Here is a 13,171-nt window from a genome sequence, read left to right as displayed (position 1 = left end):
TTAACTCTTGAGGAATCATTTTCGATGGTCCTGAAAAGGACCGGTTTGAATAATGGACGATTTTGATGCATTCACCATGCCATGCAATGCGTGTTGGTTTTCGCTGCGGAGTGCGGAGAATGCTGGACGCCGTCGAAAATTGGCCCACTGCTGCTGCCATGGATGCGATTCCAAGTGCTATCATCAGCACGATAGCCGAGAGTAGTCGCTGGGTTGTTGTGCTGCTGCCTTGCTGGAGGTGACATCCACCTCCAACCTCCTTGACTGATCCAACGAAAATGACGAAAGAAAATAGAGAACAATGCTTTTATACCCCTAGATTAGCAGATGAAGCTCCTCCCATTTGGCTGGCTTTGCAGTTTATTCCGTTTGCATGTTCCGCCCCTTATGCTCCAGACACTTCAAACGATTAATCAACCAAGAAATGAGAAAATTTTCATTGAACGGCTGAAGTAACCAAAATATTGGATGGTTGCACCACACTTTTCTCGTTCGATGGAATGAAATTATCTGATTCACAACTCTTGAGGAATTATTTTTGGTGTTTCTGTAATGGCTCGTTTACATATTTGCTAATTCTACGCGACAGTTCATTTTCGAGCAGTATTGGCGTCAATTTAGTGCAATGTAAACACTTTTTAGCAGACAATAAAATTAGCATGACAAAATCAGAAGCTTCTGAATTCGGTGCTAAAACTAGTGGACAATAATGAGGATATTAGATTGTCCGACACAATTAGCATCATGTAAACGGTCTGCTAGTCGAATTGTCAGCTAATTATGCCATCACGCCAATTTTATTGGCAGATAGGAAGTGTTTACATTACGATAGTTTGGTACCAACACAGTCGGAAAATTTATTGTCCCAGATTTAGCAGCTAAATTTTTAGCGGCAATGTAAACGATACTAGCGTGGAATAAATTGTCTGACAGAATATTGTCACGCATTATTATCACATATGTAAACGGGCCATAAAGGACCGTTTGATTAATTAACGCAAGGCGTGTTGGTTTTCTCAGTGCTGAATGATGGACGCCACCTTAAACTGCCCCGCCGCTTGCTGCCGTGGATAAGATTAATGACCGGCTTCACTCTTGCTGGCAACGAAGTACACCTTTCTCGATCGAGGGTGGAAATTTCTTCAATTAACTCTTGAGGAATCACTTTCGATGGTCCTGAAAAAGACCGTTTGAATAATGGACGAATTTGATGAATTCATCATGCCACGCAATGCGTGTTGGGTTTCTCCGCGCTCAATCCACTTATCCGCGAGCGGTAATGGCGGCGGCGGGCATAACTAACCGATTCGAATTTTGACGTTTAGTGGGGATCGCAATCGGTTGGCGCCACCGATCGGAGAGTGAAGGGGTGAGGAGGAAAATGAAACTGTTTTGACTTTCCCCCAAGAAACATCAAAATCCGAACCGGTTGGTTATGCCCGCCGCCGCCATTACCGCTCGCGGATAAGTGGATACTAGACGCTGCTGAAAACTGGCCCGCCGCTTGCTGCCGTGGATGAGATTGCTGGTGCTATCAGCCGAGAGTCATCGCAGTCGATATGTGGCTGCTTGGGGGCCGTCCATTAATTACGTAAGGGTTTATGGAGGGAGGGGGGGGGGGGTACGCTCCATACAAAAATATTTGAGCTTCCATACAAAAAATCTTACAAGGGGGGATGGGGGTATCGGAAAATGGCAAAAAATGCCGTACGTAATAAATGGACAGCCCCTTGCTGGAGATGACATCCTACCTCCTTGGCCGATCCAACGAAAATGAAAACAGAAAACAGAGGGCACCGCTTTTATACCCCTAGAATAGCATATGAAGCTCCTCCCATTCGGCTGGCTTTTCAGTTAATTCCGTTTGCATGACCCGCCCCTTATGCTCCAGACGCATCAAACGATTAATCAACCGAGAAATGAGAAAATTTCCATTGAACGGATAATGTAACCAAAATATTAGATGATTTAAAATGAAAATGTTGGAAAATGTTAGAATTGAAACATTTTTCACGCAAAATGGTCCGGATATGATAATGCGTTGCCAAAGTCCGGGTGGAACAATTAGGCGTCATAATTGTTGCTGGTTGAGTCACCAAGCATTCAATCATTCACTTTTCGGTTGTACTACACTTTTCCCGTTCGTTGGAATGAAATTATCCGATTCACAGCTTTTGAAAAATCATTTTCGATGGTCCTTAAAAGGGCCGTTTGGGTAATGAATAATTTTAGGAAGAAAATTAATGAATTCACTATGCCACTATGCGTGTTTGTTTTCTCCGCACTTAATGCTGAACGCCGCCGAAAACTGGCCCGCCGCTTGCTGCCGTGGATGCGATTAATGACCGGCTTTGCTTTTGCTGAGAAACGGCGCTCTGTCCTTGATTGCACTACACCTATCTCGATCGAGGGTGGAAATTTAACCAATTAACTCTTGTGAAATCATTTTCGATGGTCCTGAAAAGGACCGTTTGAATAATGGACGATTTTGATGAATTTACAATGCCACGCAATTCGTGTTGGTTTTCTCCGCGCTCAACGCTAGATGCAATCGAAAACTGGCCCGCCGTTTGCTGCCGTGAATGAGATTCCTGGTGCTATCAGTACAATAGCCAAGTGTCGTCGCTGAGTCGATGTGCCGCTGCCCAGCTCGAGGTGTCACCTCGACGGTGGTCGAAATGGAACTGACGATCAGCTCTCGCATGATCGCATTCCTTCCTGCATCGTAGTTGCCCCCACGATGCGCACCAATCAGAGAGCGTTGGTATACTGAACGAGAAAATTTGTCCGCTACCCATATTTATAGATTTCAGCGATTTCAATGTCTGACTTTAAAACAACTTTTTAACTATTTATCAATGATTTTTAGGTTCACCGAATATTACAAATTGAACGCGGGAGTTTCATCTCTCGGATAACGGGATTTGTTTATCATTTCGTTCAGTGGGAAAGGTACTGTGAGCGTTTAAAATCTTTCACTCAAACGTAACGCTCTTGGTTTCATAAATTTTGAAATGACACCGGGTATAGAAAACAGAGACGTAGTCCTACGTCAAAAATTATTACTAAATGTGAAAATTGTGAAATGTTTGAATTGTCATAACTTTTTTGTTTATTTTCATGGTAGATTGCTAATACAATGGACCGTTTTCTCTAAAAAATTACGTTGGTAAAAAGATAGGGTTTTGAGATATTTGAGTTTTTGTGACAAAAATGATATTTTTTAATGTTAAAAAAGATTTTTTTCACAGTGTATATTTTCTTAGGAATCGCCATTTAGTTATCTAACTTTGCTGAACAATAAAATCAGCATCAAATCGCGATTCCCGGCCGAAATAATTTACACAGAAAAATTTTTTTTACTAAATGTAAAAATTGTGAAATTTTTGAAATGTTATAACTTTTTTGTTTATTAGTTTACCATCACCAAATTTTTATGGTAGATTGCTAATACAATGGACCGTTTTCCCTAAAAAATTCAAGTTGGTAAAAAGATAGGGTTTTGAGATATTTGAGTTTTTGTGACAAAAATGATGTTTTTCAATGATAAAATAGATTTTTTTTCACAGTGTATATTTTCTTAGAAATCACCATTTAGCTATCTAACTTTGCTGAAAAATTCATAACAATCGAACAATCCGTTTTTGCTGTGCATATTTTTGAATATTTTTGAACCATTTTCACATACACCCTTTTGAAAAGTTAGTCGTGGCTCTAAATAAAAATTTGATATCGAAAAATGGCGATTTAGATGGAACTCAAAAACTGTGCAAAGTTTCAGTTCAATAGAAAATCATGAATTAAAAATTTTCCTTAATTTTGATGCTGTTGCTTGGAATCGCTCTATATGCCACGGTGTGTCTGGTAGAAGAAATTTATTACAAAAAAATAAGCATCGCTAATTTTTACGTTACGTGAAAGTTGACGCTTCTAGCTTTCATTCAAGCCCAACATCGAAATATTCCATCGGGGGAACTTTTTCATACAAAAATTGGGTATGTTTGTTAAGTAGAAATAGGGATTAATTTGGAACTGTTCATTTTGTATGGGAAAAAACAGTATTCTAAAAAAGTTGTTCGAGATCCCTCGTTGGATTTTTTTGAGGGACCGTGCAAATGAAAGCTGAAAGCCTCTATTTTTGAATAGCGAAAAATTTGACGATGCCTATTTTTTTTGTTATAAACCTTTCCCATACACACGCCGTGATATGTATTACAATACTCCCCAATCGATCACTCAGGTTGAACCAAGGGTTGAACATAACCTCAATCTTCAATGTTTGGCTCCCGATGTTGGCTTCCGATGAGAGAGCATATTGAGTCAGTCCGCGAAACCCAGACGGTAAAGCGTCCTGATGGAGATATTGATGAGTTATTCTTCGAGAAACTGCTGCATGAACTAGTACCTTTTCAGCAAAATATTCCACAGGATCAAAGCCAGCCCTTTTTGCGGATCGGGCTACGTCCAAGGTGTTGGATGGTTTGCAGCAGAAGACGATTTCTCCATGAAGTGGTCAAAAACATCATTGTGTACGATTAAATCAGCAAAAGTGCTTCCATTCTTTGAAATTGTTCCTTTTACTAGATTGCCTACGTATTGTAGAACAATTGTTGCTTTGCCTTCAGTTCCACGGTTGAAAAAATAATGAAACGCGCATGAGACAATTCTTAACATGATGTCTAGACTTAATCCAAATCTGAATACTAAGTATTGGAAGATTTCTCGTATTCTTCCCCACCAATTACTGAACGAATGGTCGAAGCAATGCCTGGAAGTATTGCCAGAGAAACATCTTGAGGAATTAATGGAGCAATTCCTAGAGCAACTGGCAGACCAATTCCTTGAAGAATTTCTGGAGCGATCTGAGGAGGGATTCCTATAGATAATGGCTGAGCTATACCTAGAACACTATTTAGAACAATTTGTGGAGAAAATTTCAGAACAATTGCTGGTGGAATTGCTGGAGCAATCCCAGAAGAAATTGTCAGAGCACTAAACTCATCAACTGTGGATGAAACCCTGGTATGTCACATACCTCTTGAGCCCGACTGTAGGTAGCATGTTGGGAAAATTATTGCTTGGTGGAAAAAATCTGCTCCCTCTCGGGAAGCAGCTTGGTTCATTCAAAGCTGCTGCAGCCGCAGAACAGAACCGAACAGACCCAACTACACTCCAAGTAAACATTCTGGAGCCCGCTGGCTGTGCCAACTGGAACCCTTCCACTGCACTGTACGCTGGCAGCCAAAGGCGCGAGTCGGGTGGGTACGAGTCGAACGTATGTGAGAGCGCACCGATTGCAGCCTTCAGATCTGCTCCAACGGTTCTGCCTCGGGGTCACTACCACCGACCGCTACCCCCACCACTACTGGGTGCAGTTAATCATAAATCTTGTTTTCTCTGGAGCCAACTATTAAAACAACAACTGCCAACAGTAGGTAGGCAGTAGGTATGTGGTAGAACAACACGCGGGAAACCCAGTAGAAAATAAAACTAAATGTATGAAAACTACCGCAGCTCGGGCGCTCAGCTGGAGAGCGACCAGAGCCACTTAATTTTCTGTTGTTTCTGCCACTTTGAGTTTCGATGTAGGAAATGAAAAAAAGAACTCGGCCACGGTGCAGCAGCCACATACGACCAGTACTACAACTACTGTACTGCTCTCATGTGAAGTGGGCAATAAAAGTTTCACGGAATGCTTGCACTTGGTTTAAGCGCAATGGAAGCTGCGTATTTCTCACGAAATCGTAACGTAGACAAGAAATCCTGAATTACATGGAAAGTTTGTAAGTATGTAACAGTTTAGTAGTTCAAGGATGTTTTCGATAACCTGATTGCCTTACTAGGAATTCCTGCAATGATTTCCTAGCAAATTATATGGATGGTTTGGAAGACATTATAGCCTTATTTCAGCAAAGTTTAAGAAAACTCATAGTGGAAATCGTGGTAATTATTGCTTAATTAAGATGTGTGTGATTCATTCAGAGTTTCTAATTTTTGTGATTCCTCCAGGAATTTGAATTTCTTTCAGTAGTTTTTCAGTGGAGTACTCCAATTCCTCATGGAGTGTCTTATGAGATACCTCTAATCGTTTCTTTAGGGGTTCCTACAAAAGTTCTTTTGATACTCTTCTTACTGGGATTTCTCCAGAAGCTTCGTCTGGGTTTTCTCCTGGAATTCTCCAAGAATTTCTTCTGGCATAGTTATGAGAATTTGCTCTGAAATATCCTCCAGCATTTGTGGTTGACTTCCATCAAGATTTTTCTGTAAATTTATCCATGAGGGCCCTGGGAATTCCTCCATGACACCACTACACTCCGTTTACTACACCCCGGTTTTCCTCCAGAATATCTACTGCAAAAGTTCACTGGGAGATCCCTGGAAGATTCAAAAATTCCCTAAGCTGCAGTAGGCCAATTTCGACGCAATTTTTCTTCAACGCAAAGACATTTTCTTCCAAGCAAGAAGAGATGATTTTCTTCGAAGAAAAACTATGCCTGAATTCGAATGCAGTAAAAGTGCAAGAATCCCTCTGAAATTTCCAGAATTTTCTCGAAAAACTCCTTCAGGAGTTCCACGGGAAATTTTTCAGAAGTTTCTCGGTAATTTCTCCAGAAGTTCCTCAGGAATCCCTCATGGAAATCCAAGGATTGTTTTTTTTTTGGAAATTCCTCATGGAGTTCTTCTGGAACTCCTCCAAAAGTGTTTTTGGAAATTCTTCCAAGAGTTCTTCGGGAAATTCTCCAGTACAATTTGTCGAGGTCTTCCTTGGGAATCCCTCCACGAGTTCCTCAGGAATTCTTCCAGGAGTTGCTCCTCTAAGAGATCCTCGATAATTCCTCTAGAAGATCCCCGTGAATAATTCTAGGAGCTCCACGGGAATTATTCACGAAGTTCCTCGGGAAATCCACCAGAAGATTCTCAGGAATTTATCGGGAATCCCTCCAGGAGCTCCTCGGCAATTCCTCTGGGAGTTTCTCGGGAAGTCCTCTAGAATTCTTCGGGAATTCCTCCAAATGATTCTTGGAAATTCCTCCAGAAGTTCTTCGGAAATTCTTCTGACAAATTCTCGGAAATTCTTTCAAGAAGTTTCTCGGAAAGCCCTCCAGGAGTTCCACTGGAACTTCTCGGGATTTCCTTGGCAATTCTTCAAAGAGTTCTTTGGGAGTTCTCCTTGTTTCTGGGGGAATTTATCCAGGAGTTTCTGGAAAATTCCTCCAGGGTTCCTTTAGGATTTCCTCGGGAATTCCTTCAGCAGTTCCTTAAGAGTTTTCAAAAAGAATTCCTCCAGGAGTTCCACGGGAATTCCTTCAGTAGAATTATTCGGGAATTCCTCGTGGAGTTCCTCGGGATTTCATCAGTGAGTTCTCAAGGAGTTCCTCGGGAGATCTTCCAGAAGTTCCTCGGGAATTCTTCCAGAAGTTCCTCGAGAATTCTTCCGTGAAATCCTCGGCAATTTTTCCAGAACTTCCTCAGGAATTCTTACAGAAGTTCCTCAGGAATTCTTACAGAAGTTGCTCAGGAATTCTTCCTAAAGTATCTCGAAATTTTTCTCCAGAAATTACTCAGGAATTCTCCCAACAGTTCCGCGGGAATACTTCCAGAAGTTTCACGTGTATTTTTCCAGCAGTTCCTTGGAAACTTTCCCGGGATTTCTTTTTTTAATTCCTGAAGGAGTTCTTCCGAAATTCCTCCAGGAGTTCTATGGGAGCTTATCCAGGAGTTTTATGAGAATTCTCCAGAACTTTCTCGGGAATTCTTACAGCAGTTCCTCAGAAATTCTTCCAAAAGTTCCTCAGGAATTCCTCCAGAAGTCCCTCGGGAATACTTCCGGAAGATCCTCGGGAATTCTTCCAGATGTTCCTCAGGAATTCTCCCTGAACTTTCTCGGGAATTCTTTCAGCGGTTCCTCAGAAATTCTTCCAGATGTTGCTCAGGAATTCTACCAAAAGTTTCTTGGTAACTCTTCCAGAAGTTCTTCGGGAATTCTTCAAGAAGTTACTCGGGAATTCTTCCAAAAGTAGCTTGAAAAATCTTCCTAAAGTTTCTCAGAAATTCTTTCAGAAGTTCCTCGGGATTTTTTCCAGAAGTTCCTCGAAAATTCTTCCAGAAGTTCCTTGGAAATGTTTCCATAAGTGTCCCGGGAATTTTCCCAGAAATTCCTCGGAAATTCTTCCAGAAGTTCCTCGGGTATTCTTCTAGAAGTTCTTTGGGAATTCTTTCTAAAGCTCCTCGGGAATTGCTCGGAAAATCTTCCTAAAGTTTCTTAGGAATTTTTCAGAAGTTGCTCGGAAATTCTGCCAGATGTTCCTCCGGAATTCTCCAAGACGTTCATCGGGAATTCTTCCAGAAGTTTCTCGGAAATTCTTTTTGAAGTCCCTTGGATATTTCACCAGGAGTTCCTCGCGAATTTTTCCAGATGTTTTAGAAGTTCCTCGGGAATTCTTGCAGAAGTCGCTCGGGGATTATTCCTAAAGTTTCTCGAGAATTTTTCCAGAACTTTCTCGGGAATTATTTCAACAGTCCCTAAGAAATTCTTCCAGAAGTTACTCAGGAATTCCTCCAGAAGTCCCTCAGGAATTCAATCCTCGAGAATGCTTCCAGATGTTCCTCAGGAATTCTCCCAGAAGTTCCTTGGTATTTCTTGCAGAAGTTCCTCTGGAATTCTTCCAGAAGATGCTCGGGAATTCTTACAAAGGTAGCTCGAAAAATCTTCCTGAAGTTTCTCAGAAATGCTTCCAGATGTTCCTCAGGAATTCTACCAAAAGTTTCTGGGTAACTCTTCCAGAAGTTCTTCGGGAATTCTTCAAGAAGTTGCTCGGGAATTCTTCCAAAAGTAGCTTGAAAAATCTCCCTAAAGTTTCTCAGAAATTCTTTCAGAAGTTCCTCCTTCTGGGGAATTCTTCCAGAAGTTCTTCGAAAATTCTTCCAGAAGTTCTTCAGGAATTCTTTCTAAAGCTCCTCGGGAATTGCTCGGAAAATCTTCTTAAAGTTTCTCAGGAATCTTCCAGAAGTTCCTCGGGAATTCTATCTTGGGAATATTCCCAATTGCTTTTTTGAAATTCTTGCAGCAGTTCCTCGAAAATTTCTCGAGAAGTTTCTCAGGAATTCTAACTGGAGTTCCTCGGGAGCTCTTCCAGAAGTTGTTCGGGAATTCTTCCAGATGTTCCTGAAGTTCTTCGAGAATTCTTGCAGAAGTCGCTCGGGAATTATTCCTGAAGTTTCTCGAGAATTGTTCCAGAAGTCCCTCGAATATTCTGCTAGGAGTTCCTCGGGATTTCATTCAGCAGTTTTTCGGGAGTTCGTCCAGAAGCTCCTCGGGAATTCTTCCTAAAGTTTTTCGGGAATTCTGCCATATATTCTTCGGGATTTATTTCAAAAATTTCTCGGGATTTCTTCCAGAAATCCAGGAGAAATCTCTGGGAAACTCCGGGGAAAATGCAGATATTCCGGAGGAACTCCTGGACCAATTCCCGAAGAACTCCTGAAGCAATTCCCAAGGAAATCCTGGATGAATTCTCTATGAACTCTTGAAAGAATAATCTGAAAACTTCTGGAGACATTCCCGAGGAATATCTGAAACTTGGAACTCCTGGGGGATTTACCGAGGAACTACAAAAGGAATTTTCAAAGAATTAAAAAAACATTCGAGGAACTCCTGGAGAAATTTCCAAAGATCATCAGGAGGAATTTCCGAGGAAATGCAGGAGGAATTCTCGTGGAGATCCAGGAGAAATTCCCAATGAAATCCAGAAGGAATATCCGGAAAACTCGCGGGAACCTGCTTCAATTCCGGAGGAACCCCTGAGAAATTCCCGAGCAACTCTTGGAGCTATTCCTGAGGAGCTCCTGAAGCAATTCCCAAAGAACTTTTGGAAGAATTCTCGAAGAACTCCTGGAGAAATGCACAAGGAACTCTTGGAGGAATATTATGGAAACATCTGGAGACATTCCCGTGGAAGTTCTCGAAGAATTCTCGAGGAACTCCTAGAGTAATTTCCGAGCAACTCCTGGAGAAATTCACAATAAAAAAAAACCCTTTGAGGAATTTTCTGGAAACTTCTGCAGACATTCTCGAGGAACTCCTGAAGGAATTCACAAGTAGCTTCCAGAGGCATTCTCGAAGAACTCTTGGAGGAATTCTAGAGGAACTCCTGGAGAATTTACCGAGGTACTCCTGGAGCAATATCCGAGGAACTCCATAAGAAATCCCCAGTAAACTCCCGAGGAACTCCTGGAGCTTCTGGAGAAATTTTCGCGAAACTGCTGGAGAAATTCCCGAATATCTCCAGCAGGGATTCCCGAGGAAATGCAGGAGGAATTCCAGAGGAAATGCAGGAGGAATTCCCGACGATCTCCTGGAGAAATTCACGAGGAGCTTTTGGAGACATTCTCGAGGAACTCCTAGAATAATTTTCGAGCAAATCCTGGAGGAAATCCAGAGGAACTTCTTGAAGAATTCACAAGGAACTCCTAGAGGAATGCTCTTGAAACTCCTGGAGAAATTCCCGAAGATCTTCATAATTACATCCTGAGGAACTGTTTTTCTTCTTTTTCTTTATGGCTCTACGTCCGCACTGGGACTTGGCCTGCCTCGCTTCAACAGTGTTCTAAAGGGCTTCCTTTGCCTGCCATTTGTATATTGTGAGGCAAGTACAATGATACTCTAAGCCCAGGGAAGCGAGAAAATTGTCCTGACCGGAACGGGAATCGAACCCGCCGTCTCCGGATTGGCGATCCATAGCCTTAACCACTAGGCTAACTGAGTTTCAGCTGTACAGCTCATATTCGTGAGTAAGTTAACAAGTTTCAGTGAATACATTTCCCACCAATGCGAATTTGAAGTTGTAAACACTGCTCAATGATACATTCTACATTTTTTTTTTCGATGATTTAGCTGCTTTCCGAAGCAATCCACCACCATTTATCGCATAATCAAAATGTCGTTAGCGATCGCAAACGGTAAACTTTTCCAGAGCACCCGAAACAATATGCTGCGATGCGACGAATTTCCAAATGCTCCACTCGATAAACCCATCAAACTTTCCATCGTCAACTTGAAACTTTCCCTCCGCCGTTAGCTGAAACACAGAACAATAAACAAATCCAGATGCCTTCAGCCCGCCATGCCACTCTTGGATGATGAACGAAAGCAGGACCAACGACGTAACGCCGACTCGCATCGAATATTTCATCTCTCGCCCGGTCCCGGGCAATAATAGTAATTTTTCGTGACCATAAAAATCAGTGGCCTGCCGTTAAAATCTGACTCTCGTTACCATAATCTTGATTTTTTTACTGCCCCACCCGTCTTCATTTACCCCCAAAGTGGGCGTCTGCACATTTCATGGGCAATAACGGACCGAATCGTCCCCTTTCGGACTCGGTACGCGGCAATGGTGAGCCGATTCCGGACGAATTTAATGCGTGGGGGAAAGTAGGGAAGCGAAGGATATTTTTCATACATTTCCCCAGCTTTGGTGCGGAAGAAATGTTGACGATGCGAAAAATGTTGTTACATTTGAATTAGGTACGCACTGGTGGGTCTGGGGTGCGTGGTTCAATTATAAATAAAAGTTAGTACCGTAAACCGGGGTCAAATTGATCATTGGGATACTACATTGTAATTCCATACTAGGAACACTTAAGCGTCGTAATGATCTTAAAATGTTTACGTCATCTTGTTTATAGATGTCTAGAGATGAGTGTAGCCTCTTAACTTTTTAGATAAAAGTTAGTTTTGCCTTATTTTTTCGGAATTTGCACTTAGCAATCTCACTTAGCTGAAATCACTGCTACTAAACAATCGATTGCCAATAGGACTTAGCGTGAATTCTCTGTTTTAATATTTTTGTGGAGCCTTGGTTGGGAAGTTATGTAGATATTCTGAATATGAATTAATTAAAACAAAGTTCATTTCATGACGAAATAGTCATTTATTGTGATAGAAATCACTTATTTCAAATGAAATTGCCTACCTTTAGGCGTTTAGAAGGAAATTTTTAAATTTAATTTTGCGTTTTAAGTATCAAATTCATTAGTTGTAAGAGTTTAAACGCGTTATTCAGTTTTAAAAGAGCAAAATTAAGCGGATAAGGAAGTTTTCCTTTCTAACCGATGCTTAATTGTATGTTGATCAATTTCGCCCCAAAGGGCCTTTCCAATTTTTTGACTTTTGGAGTTATTGAACTTAAAGTTTGAATTTGTTGAACAAAATTCTTTCACATGGTTCAATGGAGATCCACTGGGTACTGATTTTACAGAAATTATTTTGGCAATATTTGAATTGTCACTAATGTTATTCGCAAAAATTGTTTTAGAGTGATCAATTTGACCCCGGATTACGGTACTTTGTCGTGATCGTACATTTTTTTCTCGGCGCATGAAATGAAGCTAGAGTTCTTTTATGAAGGAAAGTCGTTAATAATCTGTTATCTCAGAGAGGCTAAATAACGCAAAGTTATGCGCGGTAGTTGAATTTGATTTCGACTTTTGACGAAGGGGTGCGTAGAATGTTAGTCGTCTATTTGGTTTGCGCGAAACCTAAAAAAAAGCTAACACTAACAAGTCATTGTGTTATTGGTGATTTGGCTGCTCAACATCGAAATTTTGAAGCAGCTTTTCGACGATCTGGTCGAAAATTACGACTTTGAGACACTGTTCACGAGAGTCTTAAACAAAGACGGTCTGGAGAACTTTTTCGGCGTTATCCGAATGAAAAACATGACCAATAATAGGTCAGGTTCATCCAACATTATGTCAGCGTATTGTGCGGCTTCCATCAATCAATTATTAAAAACACCCAACAAAGCAAACAGCGAGCAAGATTCCGCGATAAATCTTTTCATCTTGAAGGATTTTGAGATTGTATTTTTTTTTTTTGCCTTTCTCGTACACCAAGGTGTACCGAAAGGCTATATGTTCACTCCAAAAACGAAAATTTGATAGAGCCCCCGGAGGGGTCAAGTGTTATATACCAATCGACTCAGCTCGACGAGTTGAGATGATGTCTGTGTGTATGTATGTGTGTGTGTGTGTATGTATGTGTGTGTGTGTGTGTGTATGTGTACAAAAAGGTCACCTCATTTTTAGATAGTAAATATGAACCGATTTCAACGACCGATGGTTCATTCGACGCGGTATATTGCCCCATTGTTTCCTATTGAAAATGGTT

This window comes from Aedes albopictus, chromosome 3 (genome assembly GCF_035046485.1).
Source record: "Aedes albopictus strain Foshan chromosome 3, AalbF5, whole genome shotgun sequence".
Classification (NCBI taxonomy): Eukaryota; Metazoa; Arthropoda; class Insecta; order Diptera; family Culicidae; genus Aedes; species Aedes albopictus.
The sequence above is the reverse complement of the archived record's forward strand: the minus strand, read 5'-3'. Positions refer to the sequence as shown.